Below are 18,829 nucleotides of genomic sequence, written 5' to 3'. Positions count from 1 at the left end.
AGATGATTATTTATAATTTCCAAAAATTAATTTAGGAAACGTTTTTTGACTGTGAAGAACAAAATGTCCAAATAAATTGATGCCAATGAATGTTAGCAAAATATTGTTGTTAAATAAACGTGTTGCATAGCGATATGATTCTCCATCTACTTTAGCCAATGACAAATATATAGCTGGTGTGTCTCTTAGAAGCAGAAGTTTTGTTACCACAAGTTGTGTCACATACTGGTCTAACATGGGTGTATATATTTACATGTATAATAATGTGCATACATATTTATAAATATCTTCTTGTGAGTATAATGTGTAGGTACATTCAGTTAATATTATTGTAATGTTCTTTTTCATTAAGTGGCCGGCTGCGGGAGAATCATTACACCTATAAAGACCGTTCATTTACTATGTAGCGATACATAACATACGTTGGGACACATACCTCCGTTTCAATTGGTCTGTAATTGAAGGTTTCTCCAGAAAAAAACACCAAATCGAAGTTATACTTTTATATAATTTTATTTCATAGGTTATTATTTCCCATAGGAGCTGCAAGACGTTGTAATTTCTACATTATGCTAAACTCGCATTTCTCCCAGCTTCCAAAACGCGGAGACGATATCTTCCATGCCAACTTGTCTGAAATTCCCAGTCTGACTCAACTCTAAACTCAAACTGTACATGTCTCTTCTAAATTTCATTATGTCATTAATACACGTAACATTAAGATCATCTGTCATCACTAAATCATCTTTATTGTTTATGTTTTAATATTCTTGTTAGTTTTAACATTCCACGTTAGCATTCTAATACATTTTTATCATAAATATTTTTATCTGTAAAATATCTAATTCGTTCTGATACATATTTTTGAAGATTCTATTTCCCAAACCCAACAACGATCATAATAATCGTTCAAGTTACTTGACATCCCTTGGCAGTTCTTTATATAACAGTACTAGGAGAAATCTTAGAACCTCTACTACTGTTCAAAAACGATGCTCACAAGAACTATGTGAGCAGGCCGACATGCAGCACCCTGTCCAAGCTGAAAGAGGCTCGCAGTCAATTCCAGAAAGTTGCTTGGCACTGTGCAAACAACTACTGGAACAACTTGTGCGACGAAATCCAGACTGATGCTGACTGTGGTAAACTATGTGTAATGTACCGTGGACTCCGCAAGGCAACTGGACTGAGCGCAAAGAAAGTTTGCCCTTTAAAATCTACTACAGGGGAGTTCATCACTGATCCTATGAAGCAGCTTGAACGCTGTGTGGAGCACTACTCTGTACTATATGGCGAACCGCACAATGTCACTGCTTTAAATTCCACTCCGAACTTCAACACCCTAGTCCAACTGGACAACATTCCAACTGTCAGAACTAGAAGTAGCTCTCCAACACACTGGAAGGCCCCAGGTACCGACGAAATTCCAGCAGACCTGCTCAAGTGCGATAAGTTCCTGCTCCCGCACTTGTACAACCTCCTCTGCACCAGTTGGCGCAACGGAAAATTTCTAACAGCTATGAAAGATGCTAAAATTGTCACTTTATTCAAGAAAGGAGACAAAGGAGAATGCAACAACTACCGTGGTATATCTTTAATCAGTGTCACCGGCAAAGTCTTTGCTAGAATGCTCCTTCCAAGGCTCCAGCAGATTGCAAACCGCGTTTATCCAGAATCGCAATGCAGCTTCTGCAGCGGGCGCTCAACCATGGACATGATATTTTCAGTGCGCCAAATCCAGGAAACATGCAGAGAACAACGTAGACCTTTCCATATCGCATTTGTGGACCTCACGAAAGCATTTGACATAATTAGTAGAGATGGTCTGTTTGCCATCCTACAAAAGTTGGGCTGTCCACCAACTCTTCTTAGTTTGATAAGATCGCTCCATGACAACATGACAGCCGCAGTCTTCTTCGAGGGTGACATGTCTGACAACTTCCCCGTGTGCAGTGGAGCCAAGCAAGGTTGTGTGTTGGCTCCCACACTGTTTGGCATCTTCTTCTCAGTTCTTCTGCACCACGCTTTTGGAAATCATGAGGACGAAGACAGTGTGTTCCTTCATACTCGCTCTGATGGAGAACTTTTTAACTTGGCTTGCCTACGCGCCAAAACCAAGATTCGAAAAGTCCTAATACTTGAGCTACTGTTTGCAGACGATGCTGCATTGGTCTCGTACTCCGCAAGTGGACTCCAGCGGCTGCTTGACAAATTGAGCGTTGCTTGTGCGGAGTTTGCACTGGTAATCAGTGTGGAGAAGACAGTTGTGATGCACCAGGGTGACGCATCACCAATCACCATCAATGACCACGAACTAGAGACTGTCAAGAACTTTGCGTATCTTGGATCCAACATCAACAAGGGAGTATCCATTGAACGGGAGTTACAAACGCGCATAGGTAGAGCAGCGTCTACTTTCAACTGACTACGTGAAAGAGCATGGTTCAATAAATACCTCGCTTCTCGCACAAAATGCTGCATCTACGAATGCTGTGTTCTGAGTGCCCTACTGTATGAAGCGGAGACTTGGACCATGTATGCTCGTCACAAGAAAAGACTGAACGTCTACCATCTCCGATGCTTGCGACATATCATGGGCATCAATTAGTGGGATAGAATCACCAACGAAGAGGTGCTAAGACATGCCCGCAGCCGCTCCTTGTTCCAGACACTCAAGATATGACGATCGCGCTGGCTTGGACACCTGCGCAAATTGCTGATGGCTGTCTCCCTAAGGATATCCTCTATAGCGAACTGGCAAATAGATCAAGAAGCCGCGGTCGCCCGGTGCTGCGCTTTAAAGACGTGACCAAACGGGATCTGATTGCTCTTGGCATCGATGTGAATGTATGGGAGGAGCTAGCCGAAGACAGACCAGCATGGAGGTGTGCCTTGAGTAAGGGTGGTGAAGGACTTGAGAATCTTTGGTTCGAGAGGCTGGTGCAGAGAAGACAAAACTAGTGACTACGTTTACTGTTGCTTGCATTAATCTTTCGTAGATTGCTTGCCATTGTTATTATAAGTACTAGGACTTGGATTTTAATCTTTCGATAAGTTGACCACAAACATTCTTGTTTTTTTAACATTGCTACATTAACATTACTACGTTAACGTTCCCAATCCATATTTCTGGCATCAATATTTTATCTGTAAAAATACCTCTTGCCTCGATACATGTTTTCTAAACATTCTATTTTCCTAACCTTAACAATGATCATAATAATAATAAGGTTACTTAGTATCCCTCGGTAGTGCTCTATATAATAGTTGTAGTATTCATAATAGAGATTGTGTGTAGAGTTGATCTGTCTTTTTCTTTATAACAACCATAGTTGTAGTAGTGATGTGTATAGATTGTAGCAACATCAGACATAGTTGCACTTCGTTGTGGTGATTGAAATCAAAATACAGTTGTTTGAGATTTTAATATTTTTGTGTGTAGCGTTATTTCACAATATTTTCTTAGCATTTTCTTGATATTCGTGTAACGCACTTTTCTTAGCATTTTCTTGATATTCGTGTAACGTACTTTTCTTAGCATTTTCTTGATATTCGTGTAACGTACTTTTCTTAGCATTTTCTTGATATTCGTGTAACGTACTTTTCTTAGCATTTTCTTGATATTCGTGTAACGTACTTTTCTTAGCATTTTCTTGATATTCGTGTAACGTACTTTTCTTAGCATTTTCTTGATATTCGTGTAACGTACTTTTCTTAGCATTTTCTTGATATTCGTGTAACGTCCAGTTTATGTCTACTCCTCCAGTTTATTTCACTCGCGGATGGAGCAGATCACCAAAACATGTTTCTTTCGTTCGCGTCTTTGGCTTGCCCTCCTCACACACACCCAACTTCCTGTTTATGATGCCTCTTTCTTGAACACATGATCTTAATTCCTAACTTTAATTTCTAGTGCAATCTAATTTCCAAATGAAACTTTTTTTCCTATGCCATTCATATATACCACATAGAATATTGCAGCAATCTGAGATGTGCCTTTTTTGCAGGATTATTTTCTTATCTTTTATTTACAACTAGCAAAAAAGTCCGTCATTGTGTGGGAACATTAACTTCTCAGGTACATGCTATTATAAAAAACCTAGACACCTCAAAAGCATGTGGACCAGATCTCATCCCGGCTGTGCTATTAAAAAAATGCTCTGCCGAGGTTGCTCCAGTTCTGTCCAAACTTTACAATAAATGCCTTAACGAATCTTGTTTTCCCGACTGCTGGAAAACCGCCTCTGTGGTACCAGTCTTCAAGAATTCTGGTGAAAGAACTGACCCACTAAATTATCGCCCCATTAGCCTCCTCCCGCTTTTCGCCAAAATATTTGAGTCCTTAGTTAATCAAGCCCTAGTCCAGCACCTAACAGCTGCTAAACTCCTGACTGACAAACAATATGGATTCAGGCAAGCCCGTTCAACAGCAGATATCTTAACTGTAGTTTCTGAACGTATATACCGTTCATTGGATAAAACAGGGGAGGGTAGAGCGGTGGCCCTTGATATATCTAAGGCTTTTGACAGGGTATGGCACGATGGTCTTCTAAGGAAAATTAGATCATATGGAATCACTGGAAGAATTCATAATGTAATTAAATCCTTCTTAAGTAATAGAAAAATCAAAGTTGTCCTCGACGGACATACATCCAAACAATATGACATAAATGCGGGAGTACCTCAGGGGTCTATCCTTGGACCTCTATTATTCCTGATATTCATAAACGACCTCCCTGATAAAATTGTTTCGGAGATGGGTATATTTGCCGATGACACCACTCTCTATAACAGATATGAGGGAAAACAAATGAACACATATCCAAGGAAATGGCAGAAACACTAGAGGATGACCTCCAATCCGTAGTGGAATGGGGACAAAAATGGTTGGTCACATTCAATGCTGCTAAGACTAAGCTTGTTTCCTTCAATAACTACAAGAAACCTTCTCTACCACCAATAGCAATGGCCAAGAAGACATTGCCTGAAAGTACTTCTTTTAAACTCCTCGGCCTAACGTTTACAGGGAATATGAACTGGAATAGATACATTGAGAGCATTGCCAAGGCTGCTGCAAGGAAGGTTGGCTCCCTCTACCGTGCTAGAAAACTACTTACGCCTGCCAGTATCCTATACCTCTATAAGGCAACCATTCGCCCATGTATGGAGTACTGTTGTCACATCTGGGCTGGTGCATCTGCTGCTTGTCTCTCGCTCCTGGACAGGGTTCAAAAAAGAGTCGCCAACCTGATAGGTCCTGAACTGTCATCTAGGCTTCAACCTCTGTCCCATCGACGAGATGTTGCATCCCTCTGCCTGTTCTACAAATACTTTAATGGTGAATGCTCTGACGAACTGCAAACACTTGTACCTCCCCGACGTAACTACCCCCGACAAACCCGACAAGCTACTAAGTCTCATCCCTTTACAGTAGAGATCCCTAGGTGCAAGAAAGCCTTTTACTCCAATAGTTTCTTCCCCAGAACTGCGGGTCTTTGGAACTCCCTTCCGGGATTCTGCTTTCCCAACTGCAATGATATGCAGAAGTTCAAGTGTAATGTTAACAAACATCTTTCTACTCTTCTCCCTTCCTAATGACCCCGCTAATTCCCTAATAGTAGCCCCCTGCTTCAAAGTGGCACTGTGCTTTGTTTGGGGTGAAAATTGAATAAAAAAAAAAACTAAAAAAAAAAAAACTTTAAAAGTGAAAGATCTGACCAATCTTTTATTACATTTTTGTTTTAGTGTTGAGGGAAGTCATCAACCTCAATATTAATGGAAATACAGAAAGAGAGAATCAGAAAATCGTATGGAAACAATATAAAACTGCTACATTCATTCAACCATAAAATCCATAGAATAATATTTGCTAACGCAATGAAGCGAACGACCAACAGAAGATATTGTTGTTTGGAAGAAACAGTTTACCTTGCAGACATGTATATAATCAAGTTTATCAGATGTTTTAAATTGTGGGGTATCTCATTGCAGCCTCCAGATAATGTTGGGTCGTCAGGAGAGAATACGCACTATTTCGGAGCTTACTTCTCCCTATAATAAAGTTTATCGTTTTTTTTTTTTTTTTTTTTTTGTGGGGTAATCCATTTTAGTCTGCAGATAATGTCAGATAGGTAGGAGAGATTACACACCGTTTTGGGGCCTACCCCTCTTTTTATATTCTTGGAAAAAATTTAAAAACTATTCTAGTGAAATCTTATTGTGAGTGCTGTCACGGTGGCATGTTAGTGTGAAAAGATTAGTAGTAATTTTATGAAAGGAATTCAACATACAGTGTAATGAAAAGGGGCTGGTGGAAAAATACTAAAGTGAAATGAATGCAACAAACTATCAAGTCTGGTCATCAGCTTACGAATCTCAGGTTGAATTTCTGTATCTAATTCTACAGGAAATGCCTACTAACTTTGTATAGTGTCTCCTTAAAATGATAAATATCGCAGTAGCACATGTCATGGAACACTGTATTTATTCCTCCCTAAACATATTCTACTGAAAACGTACTCGTTTGTAAAATGGACTTCATTCAATTCCTATGATTTGTCGATACAATTTATAGCTTGTTCAATTGATAAAATTAAGAAAGAAAAAAAAAAGTTTTTAATGGAAATCCCTCCAGACAAGGCCTGAAGCCACTTGTTGTAAGGAGCTAAAAAATACCATTTCTAGGTCAAAAACTTGCCATCACTAGATGTTATATGGATAGATTCCGACTCCAAAAAAACAAACAAACCAGTAATTCTTCCCCTATTGTCAGAAACATAGTTCATGGAATGTGAAAACTAAAAAGCACAAAATAAAGGAAGCGAGAGTTAATTTTGAGACCATGTTGCATGAATGAAAACGATTATCAGAAGAAAAGAATAAAAAGAAATAGTTCACAACTTTATAGAAATTAAACACGTGCGAGCAACAAGAGCTGTGTTGTGAATGTTTACAGTAGGGGAAGCATAAGTAGAAGCTCTGTCAAACACCTGCCATATGTACGTGCATGCATATACCCATTGCTACTGAAGGGTACACACCTGTTTATTCCAAGGTATGAAAAGTGACACTTATAAAGAACATTTAGAATGGGTTTCTATTTTTCATTTATTAAATTTCATTTTCTCACCAATGTAAGAAGATCCTTTACAAAAAGTTGGTTGCTCTAACCGACTGACACTGACATTGCTGCTTAAAGGTTCAGTGAAGAAATACAATTGGCACATCAATTTCAAATGACTAAAATGAACGTTTTTTTTTTTCTTTCTTTTTAATAATCTTTATATTTTGTTTTATTCCCCACTGCCCCCTTCCAGGTTCGAACCTGTGTTTTGAGTAAAAGTTCATAAACTGATAAAAGTGTCATGCAGAGGCTCTAAAATTAATTTTCAGATTCGTGGTGGGATATATCTACTAGTTGCTTTTACTATTTGAAACCAGGATTCACTATTAAATAATATTGAAGCATACTTCGAAGTTATGACAAACTCTAATTGATTTCAATATATTTCACTTTTCATATATAAAAATCTTTCATTTAAGAAGCTCAATGTGATTACAGAGCATATAATAAATAAATGACAAGTGTATATTCCAAATTTCATGATGTTGACCATCTTACAATTTATTCCTTTAATTCTGTTGACACAATTTTATTTCTAAGTTCAAAATGGCGTAATGTCAGCTAAAAATAAGGTAATTTCAATTCTTTTCCAATTTTCGGATATTGTATTCATGCCAAAATGCATTTTATTTTCTTTTGGTGGATTGATAGTTGCTATTTCTTCTGAGTTAAGGGCAAAATAGATTCATTGATTGGTATAATAATTAAATGAATGATTTTGCGCTATGAAACAATTACTCTCAAGAATTGTAAGTGTTAACAGAATTAAAGGAATAAATTGTAAGATGGTCAACATCATGAAATTTGTAATATAGACTTTTGTCATTTATTTGTTATATATAAAGGCACTCTCTGTATGTGTGTGAGTTCATTCTCTATGAACTCCAAAACGACTGCGCGGATTTTTATGAAATTTCACACAAATGTATTTGATGTGTTTCAGAGTGTTTCTATACAGGTTTTGTATCGGAATACCTCTAAGTATTGTTAATCAAAAAAATCTTATATAAGGAATAGTCCGATTTTGACCAAAGTTAGCACTTTTATACAGTACGGTGAGCTCCTAACTTAAGCAGGCAACCAATAGATTTGATTAACGAAGGGCGATTTCACCGATTTTGATGGCAATAAAAGTATTGGAAGTGTTGAACATTCATTGGGCCTCATTCAATATCAGGTAACGCTGGGTCTCCATGCTAGTGTGTGTATATATTTCCTTACTCCTCCACTTTGACATCAATATGTACACTTAACCTTTTGCATCAAGTTAAACGCACTCATAGTCATTGCCACCCTAATCTCCGACCGCCCCCTTATGATCATACTCTCTATATCATAACGTAGAAACTTATAAATATATTACCGCATATTAGCTTTCAGTTTTACACCCCCCCCCAAATTATAAGCGAATTTATAGCCGCCATTTGCCGTTTAGGTGGCACCAATCAAAATCAAAATTACCCACTCTATAGAAAATAGACACCCCACAAACCGTTAAAATAAATTACCACACAGCAACAATACACTCCCTATTTAACCATAATACATATACCCCTGAATCTCAATACTATGTTAAAGACCATATATAATCTTATATATAATACTATATATAAGAAGCTTCTCCTTATTTATGTAGAATTCAATAAAGCTTCCCCTAACATTCTATAATTCCTCTTAATCTCTTTCGTCCCTAATGAACCTTACGCTAGACGCCGCATCTCCTCCATGGTACCTAGCACCTTCTCTACTCTTCTGATGAGAAGCATTAGGCTTCAAAATGCCCTGGCATAAAGAGTCCTTTCTATCCCCCAAATTTTGCCTGTATTTCATTAGTTTTGTGTCTTCATTTCATACTCTTGTTGTCCTATTATATATATATACTAGCAAAAGTACCCGTCATTGACTGGGTTCAAAAATAGCCTACAGAAAACACCCCATAATCTTATTATACCATATTTCTTCAAACTGAAACATAATTATCAAAGTATACTTACGCAGATAGATATGAAAAGTCTTTATTAAAGTTTGTGCCTATTTCCATTCTATGGAGGCCAGGCACGAACGCAGTCCCCACAATTTTATTATACCATCCCTATTTAAGTTAAAACATACTTATCAAAGTATTCTTATGTACATCTATATCAAAAACACTTGTAAAAGTATTTTTTAAATTTTTTATTTTCATACTTTGTGAACCAGGCGCGTACGCAGACCCCACAATTTTAATGAATCACCTTTCTGCAGGATCAAACATACCCATTCCTGTGTCTTGATACATCTTCTATCATTATATGTGATCAGTTTTTTAAAATAATCAACCATATAGGAGCCTGTTCGTTACCAAACACACACACACACACACACAGATATTCAGCTTTATATTATAGATTATTGTGTGTGTAATAAGTTATAAAATATTTATCATAATTAAGCTATGCAGAATTTTACATGTAAAGACTCGTCAGGCTGATGCATGGAATTGATTTTATCACAGGCGCCTTGCTAGCTTGGATAAATACTTTTGCAGTCTTAATAAAAGAGTTACAATAATATCAGAGCATCTCCATTTACACTGAACATCTACTGAATACCAACATCAATGTATTACATATGAATGAGTCCCCTGTGGAATTACCACAGGTCCTGCTAGTTATATATTATTGTTCTTTTTATTTATTATTTGTACATATTATCTATTATTTATCATCAACGGTTCCCATATCGTATTAAATTCTATACTAGGTCTACTTTGTAATTGGTTATTCCCTCGAAATATGTATTGCTTCTTTGAGTCATCTTACTCTCCACTGTCCTTCTCAGTCTGTAATTCTTACTTCGTCCCATAATGGTAGATGGTTTCCTATTTCCTTCCAGATATGGTCAACTATGCCCGATTTTTCAATCTCTCCACGTCCTACGGCTTTTCAATGTTCTTCTAACCATACTTTTAGTGAACGACATGTCTCACCTTTGTATAGTTGTTCCACATTTACATAAGATTTCATATACACAGTTCTTAGTCAAGATTTTTTTCTGTGGGAGGTTTGACTCTCACAAGCTGTTTCCGGAAAGTTGAATCACTCCTGAATACTGTCCTGATGTTAATGGATTACATATTCATTGAAGTTTTTCAGACAAGCCTTTCATGTATGGTATACAAACTGTGGTGAGTTTCTTAGAGGTGTCTTTTTGTGTCTGGTCTAGATTTCTTCGAACTGATGTCATGCTCTCTGGTTAGTTGTTTCATGGAGGGTTTTCTTAAACTGTCCATCTCCTCTTGATATGCATTGTTGCTACTACATATTGGTTTTTGCTCGGCTCGGTGTTGTAGGTAACGGACGATTCCTTTCTTTACATTATATGGATAGTGGGAGTTGAAATTTAGATACTGTCCAGTGAAAGTTGGCTTTGAACTGCTGACCAGTGTGTAATCAGCACATCTAGGAACGATAATTGATGTTCTTTTTCCATCGTGAACTGTATAGTTGAACAAATCGAGTTCACATAGTCAAGTAATGTTTGAACACTTTCATGATGGGGCCAAAGTATAAATGTGTCATCAAAAATTCGCAACCACATTGTTGGCTTCAGTAGTGTTGAACCTAATGCTATTTCCTCAAAGTATTCCATGTATGCATTGGCCAGTACTGGGGACAGTGGTGATCCCATCGCCAAACTTTCTTCCTGCCGATATATATCCAAATTCCCTAGTTTGACAGAAACATTCTTGAGTTTGACACGATACACCTGAAAAAGGTCGGAGATTACATCAACCAAAACATTGTGAAAAATCACACTCAAAATGAATCCAAATAATACGAATAACCAATCCTCATCTCAAAAATTCAGAAACGTTAATTAGCTAAGCAATCAGATTGCTTGTTATTCCTGCTCGTTTTCACTAGTCAATGACCGGGCTTTTATCAGATAAAGGTTCGGCTGACTTCTATTTCCCCTCCCTTTGTTCAATTTTGGTGAGGAGTAAATCATCTTTCTTTGTGTATTAAGAAGTAACGTTTTTTTTTAATCTGGGTATGCTTAGATGTGCTTTCTTATATTTTTTCTCATATTTTAGGAGTTATATTAGTTTTTAGAAAATAGATAGCAAATAATTTCTCTTTAATTATCCAACTGGACAGATTGGAATTGTTTGTATTTTTTCTGCTAACTTGACAATTACCTACATTTAAAAATCGTTTTTTTTTTTTTAATTTTTCACTAGTGTTATTATTTGAGATATAATACACCGTCAATGCCGACTAGCCCTGTTCATAGATTAATGAAAGTAATTTTATAAAATGAAAATACTCAATTTATACAAAACCTGTGTTAGAATGAATTAAAAAAATATCTTATACAATTTTTAGATTTTACAAAAAAAAAAAAAAAAAATGGCTAAAAAACTCTTTTAAAAAATTCCTACCTATTGCACTTTACAATTTTCAAAGATGGTGCAGGCATTTGATTTTGTTTGAAACGAAAATAGAATTTTCTAAAAGTATTTTCCCAGAATTATTGGCTCCTCCCCCTTACTTTTTTCCAAACTGGGCCTTATCTGAACATCAGACATTCATAAATATGTTGGTCCCTTGTCTCAACAAAGTAAAATATATACTTAGATGGGGGTGGAGGCGTGAAAAGCTTTATTTTCCTACTCCTTTGATCTTTACCCCACCCCTCCCCCATACACACATACCTCCTACCTCTTTATGTTCACTTTTTTGCTAACCCTTTTTATGTTGAATGGGCTTTCTCCTGAAGAATCCCCTCCCTGGGGTCATGAACTAATAACTGCATCCCTACACTTTAGAGAATTAGTTACTTTCTGAGATTGACATGATAATAATGGGGCGGAGGGGGGGGGCAACGGGTTTAGATTTTATTCAATTTACTGCCCCCCCCCTCCACTTCATGACCTGATTATTTCCCCTGAAGAAAGGAAATAAGATTATTCTCGCCTCTTTGATTCCTGGACAATTTTTTTATTACCAGTTTAAATGGTAAAAAACAAACTCAGCATCTTTTTCGAATAAAGTTTTCTCTTTTAGTTTATTATTTAGGCAAAGCCTAAATTAGTAAAAATAGAAATAAAGATGACTTGAAGATCAGAAAAAATGAACAAAATTTTACTGAGGTTTCAGACTTTATAAAGAAAAATTACAACGTTAGGGCAATATATGCATTGATGTAGAATTATGTCAACCAAATTTCATATTCATGTGACTAACAATCTAAAAGTATTCAAGTCTCAAACTCTTACGTCTTTCACATGGTTTTATTATTCGACCATTCAACACCCTGTAAAATCGAATTTAGGAAAACTCGTCCCGGGAAAACTCGTCTCCGGAAAACTCGTCTCCGGAAAACTGGTCCCTTTCGCTAGGTAGGAAAACTGGCCCCTTATTGAATAAATATCGATTGAAAACACATTTTATGATCGTTCTTGAAGGAGATATTGCTTTTTAAAATAGACTATAGCCCCCCCCCCCATAATATTTAAAAAAATATATTTTTATTTGTTTAATGTTTTTTTTTTTTTTTTTTTTTTTTAAAATAAAATCGATTGTCCGTTTTCTACCTAACTGGCTAAGTTCTTAGTGGTTTCACTTATTTTAAAGCGTTTATTATGTTCATACAAAGTTAATTACAATTTATTTGGTTCTTATTTTAACGATGGTTTTTGGAGTCATAAAAACAATAAAAAAAAAAAAAAAAAAAATTAAAAACTGGGAGCGTTACTTTTTTGTTTTGGTTTTTTAATTATGATAGTTTTTTGTTGTTATGTTTTAATTTTCTGTCATACCAAATGCACTCATGCGTTATTTAAAATTATAATTCTATCAATTATCCACATTTATTGTCGTCCTGTCAAATTTTGCAAAAATTAACTAATAAATTAAAAGTGAAATATATTTTTGGCGCGAGAGATGCCATGTGCTAACGTTAACTCATTTTTAAATTTTTACTTCAAAATTCTAAAATCAATCATTCAGAGAAAAAGTAATCACTAAATAAATTTATTAATCAATTTTATTGAAAACTCCGCTATCGTTTATCAAGAATCTTTTTAATTTCATTTTTTGTTGGTTGTTTTTCGGAGGGAGATATAGTTTTAACCCCCCCCCCCTCTCTAAATTATATTTTAAAAAAGATTAAAATTTGGGTTTGTATTACTGTACACATAGATTCGAAAAAGTAGTTAAAAAAAAACAAATATATAACAAATAAATGTTATCAAAGGCAAGATAAGTTACTTTTCTACCAAGCTGGATATAATTCTCGTGTTTTTATTCAATTTAACATGTTTATTCAGCTCGAAAAACATGCAGTGTTTACCGATGTATTGGAAAATTCAAAATGGCGGCCGACTCTCTCTTAAACACGGTAAGTTCGGGAAAAGGTGTTATAAATAATAAACTAGACAAAATACTGTTAGAAATTCGCTCAATATATATTACCGTGACATAGGTTGACATATATTCGATGTTTTTTTTAATAGTATTTTGTCTAGTTTATTATTTATAACACCTTTTCCCGAACTTACCGTGTTTAAAAGAGAGTCGGCCGCCATTTTGAATTGTCCAATACATCGGTCAACGCTGTATGTTTTTCGAGCTGAATAAACATGTTACATTGAATAAAAACACAAAAAATATATCCAGTTTGGTAGGAAAGTAACTTATCTTGCCTTTGATAACATTTATTTGTTATATATTTGTTTTTTGACAACTTTTTCGAATCTATGTGTACAGTAATACAAACCCGTTTTCTGTGTTTTTTTTTCTTTACCGAATAAACGATTCCAAATAAATTAAACAACACACAACATAGTCGGCGAAGTAGAAAAATCGATTTTACCCTTTTATAACAACAGTAAATAAGTAAATTCTTTTTATATTTGTATAAAAAAATATGCGGTCTCGTTTATGAACATAATAAACGCTTTAAAATAAGTGAAACCACTAAGAACTTAGCCAGTTAGGTAGAAAACGGACACTTAGAAAATCGATTTTATTTAAAAAAAAAAAACATTAAACAGGTAAAAATATTTTTTTTAAATATTATGGTGGGGGGGGGGGCTATAGTCTATTTAAAAAAAAACAATATCTCCTTCAAGAACGATCATAAAATGTGTTTTCAATCGATATTTATTCAATAAGGGACCAGTTTTCCTACCTAGCGAAAGGGGACGAGTTTTCCCGAGACGAGTTTTCCCGAGCACGGTAAAATCATTTCAAACTAAACAATTAAAAAAGCACATTTAAATAACCTTTGTTAAATCAAGGATAATCAATTCTTTATGGTTTTTGAATGATTCAAACAGATGTTAACACAAGAGTACTTCTCAAAAATTAACACACACACACACACACACACACACACACACACACACACACACACACACACACACACACACACACATATATATTTATATGTTAGTGGCCTGGCAAGGTCACAGTGGAAACAACCAAGCAAACAAAAACCCTAAGCAAAATTCATCCCAACCAAAGCTGCAAAACTGGAGCTAGCCTGCCAGGACATTATATATACAAATGTAGGCAAATTTGGGTATATTTTATTGGTTTGAAAACATAGGTTTTACCAATTGTCATAAAATTTTAACCATAATCTTCAAAAAACCTGCAAAGTTTCATATAGTTTCGTTTCATAGAACCAAAGATATGAGCATTTCAATATTCAGTTTGGCTACCAGTGTGTGTGTGTATATATATATATATATATATATAGAGAGAGAGAGAGAGAGAATAAATGACAAAAATTTATATTCCAGAATTCATGATGTTGACAATTTTGTATTTTATTCCTTTACATCAATTGATCCTTACAGTTCTTGACAGTGTCTGTTTCGTAGCGCAAAATCAATCCCTTAATAATTAAAATTATATCAATTAGTGAATCTATTATGCCCTTAACTCATCAGAAGTGAATCTATTATGCCCTTAACTCATCAGAAGTGAATCTATTTTGCCCCTAACTCATCAGAAGAAACAGCAACAACCAATCCACCAAAAGGAATTAAAATGTGATACAACATGGTGAGAATCCGAAAATTTGGAAGAGAAGCTGCAGTTAGCTTTATATTTTACCATTACGCCATCTATGGCGTAATTCATAATTTCGAGAAATCATTTTCTTTTGTTGTTATGTTTTGATATACATGTGCGGTGTCGACACGCAAGAGAAAGTCATTAAATGGTTTACGAGATGTTCGTAGTTCTTGGATTTAAGCGTTTAGATTTTTTTTAATCATGTATAGTCGTGAAGTCTTAATATGTATTTCTTACATAGTCAGATAGAACTTGAGTAAAAACTGTAACAACATATGAAAAGAGAAAAACCTCCTTCGACTGAGGCAATCTTTAGAAAAAAAAAATTCTTTTTTAAAACAAAAGGAAATAAAATTTGTTATTAATTAATTCAAGTAATGTGATAATTTTGCTCAACAAATGTGTCTGATGTGACAAAAGGTTGTTTTTGAGAGAATTAATCCAGTGAGATTTTAGCGTTGATATTAGCTGCAAAAACATATTTTTCCTTTTGTGTTTGCGCCATGTAGCTTAGCCTGGGGCCAAAACGTCCAAACGGGTTGCTGTTAGCCCGCAAGGAGAAAAGAGGCAAAGACGCTCGAAGTCATACTGGTAGCTTAACGTCACATAAGGACGAAGTTGGGCGGCGAGTTGCTTACTGGTAAAACTGCATCCCGAACCGGTTTGAATTTCGCGCGCTATGCCTTTTATACGCTTTCGCTGGCTCCCACAGGAGGCTGTCGGAAAAAGATTTTAGAAAAGTTGTTTTCTTTGAGCGTTGATGGAATAGAAAGTAGACATCCTGTCACGTGGTATAGTCCTGAACTACGTCCGCACGAAGAGGCACAGTTTTACTTTTTTTATTTTCCACAGAATTTGCGTGGGTGGCTACGACAAATGTACGCGTAACTGAACGTTCTTTATCTATCCATTTTAATGTCTATGGCGTATCGTTACAACTTGTCTAATTTCTTTTGTGGTTTATTTATCCCTACGCGTTAATATGCCGAAGCTTAATTGAATCTGGCTGGATCAAACTTTTCTTTTTATTCATCTTTGATCGCTGATTGAGTGAAAATGCGTTCTTTTATTAAAACAACAACAAAAACAACAACAACGATGACTGCGGCGGCAAACGAACTATGAGTAAAAACAAAAGTTTGTTTCAAGTTTCAATCAGATTCAATTTGGCCGTCTGCATATTAACATCTTGGTTCGCCGATTGATTGAAAACGTGTTCTTTTATTTAATATATATATATATATATATATATATATATATATATATATATATATATATATATCCTCCCGATATGGGAAAATAGCTTCACTGCTTTGTAGATGCCTTGGCAAAGGCTAATAGAGTAAACTCTGACAAAATCTGGTCTGAATTTCTGATAGGCAGATGGTGAAGCACTGCAACACTTTCCAGCAACATGGCTGGCGGAACAAGAGCATGCTGTCCCTGTGAAGTAAATAAAGAATCCCATTCGAAATTCTGTCCGGATTCTCGAGTTTGACAAGATACACTTGAAGAAGGTCGGAGGTTACATCGATCGAAGCGTTGTGAAGATGACACTAAAGATAAGAACAGTAGTCCGATGAATCCAAATAATATGAATATTTTTTTTTTTTTTTTTTTACGTTTACCATCGGAATTCTGTTACATAAATACGAGTAATATTTATTTACCTGTATTTGGTTTGTTGTATTCTATTACCATAAATATGAAAGGCCAACATTCACAGGATGCCGATTGGTTCTCCCATGGTGACTCTTAAATGAGGCTCTGAAGCTCAGATTTTTATTAAGGGTTAAATATTGTCTTGATCAAATGAAGATTTTTGAATAAAAAAAGATAACACCTTTTTTATAACAGATATAACTAATTTTATCAAGTAGACAAAAACTACAACATAAAATGTTAACAATACATCGTTTGTATATTTTGTGGAGCATCGAATGCAATTCATATAAAGATTAAATATCTTTTTACATTTTTTTAAACATTTTTTATTCATTTTTTTTTTTTTTTTCATATTTTATTGCTGAGTGTCCAACAATTTGTTTGATTTTAAAAGTAATATCATGTTTCTGGCTAATTTATTTTTATTGGGATTCGGGTCAGTTGGTCGAGGAAACACAATGGTGGTCGTTAATGAAACACAGAATAAAATAAGAGATGAGAAGCCAAAAGAATAGGAAAACGAAATGTTTGAATTAAAAAAATATTTGCTTAACAAAACTGAATATTTGTTTGGCCTTCTCATTTCGATGAATTATTTCTGTATGGGTTGAGGGCAGAAGAGGGCGGCCCTCTTGTTGGATAAAACTTGTATCTGCTCTCTTTTGAATTTTGGCTCCTTTCAGCCCCTTTCTTGCGCATCCTATCTCTTTCTCTCTTTCGTCCTATTTCACCCTCTTCCCACTTTTGCTTTTTCATCTACTGTCTACATTTTTCGATATCTTATTCACTCTATTCGTAACATTGTACGCGTTTACACACACACACCCAACATGCTGTAGCAAATTATATTGCAAGGAACATAAGCCAAGTAATTTTTTTTTTTTGTAACAATGACATTTATTTTCTCATTCTCTTACTTCTCGGCTGTGACGTCACCCACGCCTTTAACACGATATTCTTCTCTAACGTGCTCTCTCTCTCTCTCTCTCTCTCTCTCTCTCTCTCTCTCTCTCTCTCTCTCTCTCTCTCTCTCCTTTTTACAGTATTTTTCTTTTTCCTACCGTGATGTCATTTTGCTCACGGCTCGGTATTTTTATATAGCCGCCAAAAGGGCTCTGTTAAATATTAACACGCTCACAGATCTTTAAGTTGAGACTTAAATATTGTCTTGCCCAATCAAAGGAAGAGATTTTAGAAGACAAGGGAGGTATTAAGGTTCTGAATTTTTTAGATGAGGATTGAGTGTTTATATTACTTCTATTGGTTGGTCTATTGTTATCGAGTGTTATTTGTGCAATGTTTCGGTCGGTTTGGCCCTTGACGGCCCCCAGGCATGTTGTTTGTTCTTTTTCAATCAGTACAAGTAATATACACAAGGGAGATAACCTATTAATGTACGTCTTCTTTTTGTATAACAACCATAACTGATTTTATCATTTATTTCTTGTCTACATCTTCCAATATCTTATTCTCTCTATTTTCACACACGCACGCGATGTCAACTCGTGAAGTCATCTTCTATAATATAAATCTCACCTGTCTGTTTAAATGTATGTATGTCTGCCTAAAACTTCCGACGGATTTTCATGAGATCTGTATCGTTTTGAAGCCCACCCTTCGGACGACAAATATCGAAAAATTGGCTAAGAACATTAATTCCTTCTCCTTCAACTAGGCACTTTTCTACAAGGAGGGGGTCGGTTTTTTCGCCGATATTTTCTAAAGTCATCCCCTCTTTTTGATTGACTAGCTTTAATTTAAATTTAGACCTTCGCCACTTCCAGTTTAACAATGGACGCAACGGCAAAGACATCACATTCTTTTTTTTTTTTTTTTTTTAACATTCTTTTCCTCCTTCGCGGTACGAGTTCGGGCCTGCCTGCCTACTACCACTTTTTTTTTTTTTTTTGCTCAGCTCATACCTCCAAACACCCGGGCAACGCCGGCCACCCAGGCTAGTAAAACAAAGTTC

General features: G+C 35.7%; 1 protein-coding gene across 1 annotated transcript in view; it reads left to right on the top strand.

Moving 5' to 3' along the window:
• The window catches only part of LOC145291142 (integrin alpha-6-like), a 337,376-nt gene that overhangs the window by 120,179 nt on the left and 198,368 nt on the right, over window positions 1-18,829 (top strand). The gene's annotated exons all lie outside the window — the stretch shown is intronic.

The sequence above is a fragment of the Euprymna scolopes genome, chromosome 12 (assembly GCF_053919585.1).
Source record: "Euprymna scolopes isolate OS-2025 chromosome 12, ASM5391958v1, whole genome shotgun sequence".
Lineage (NCBI taxonomy): Eukaryota > Metazoa > Mollusca > Cephalopoda > Sepiida > Sepiolidae > Euprymna > Euprymna scolopes.
This window is presented reverse-complemented; position numbering and strand designations above follow the sequence as displayed.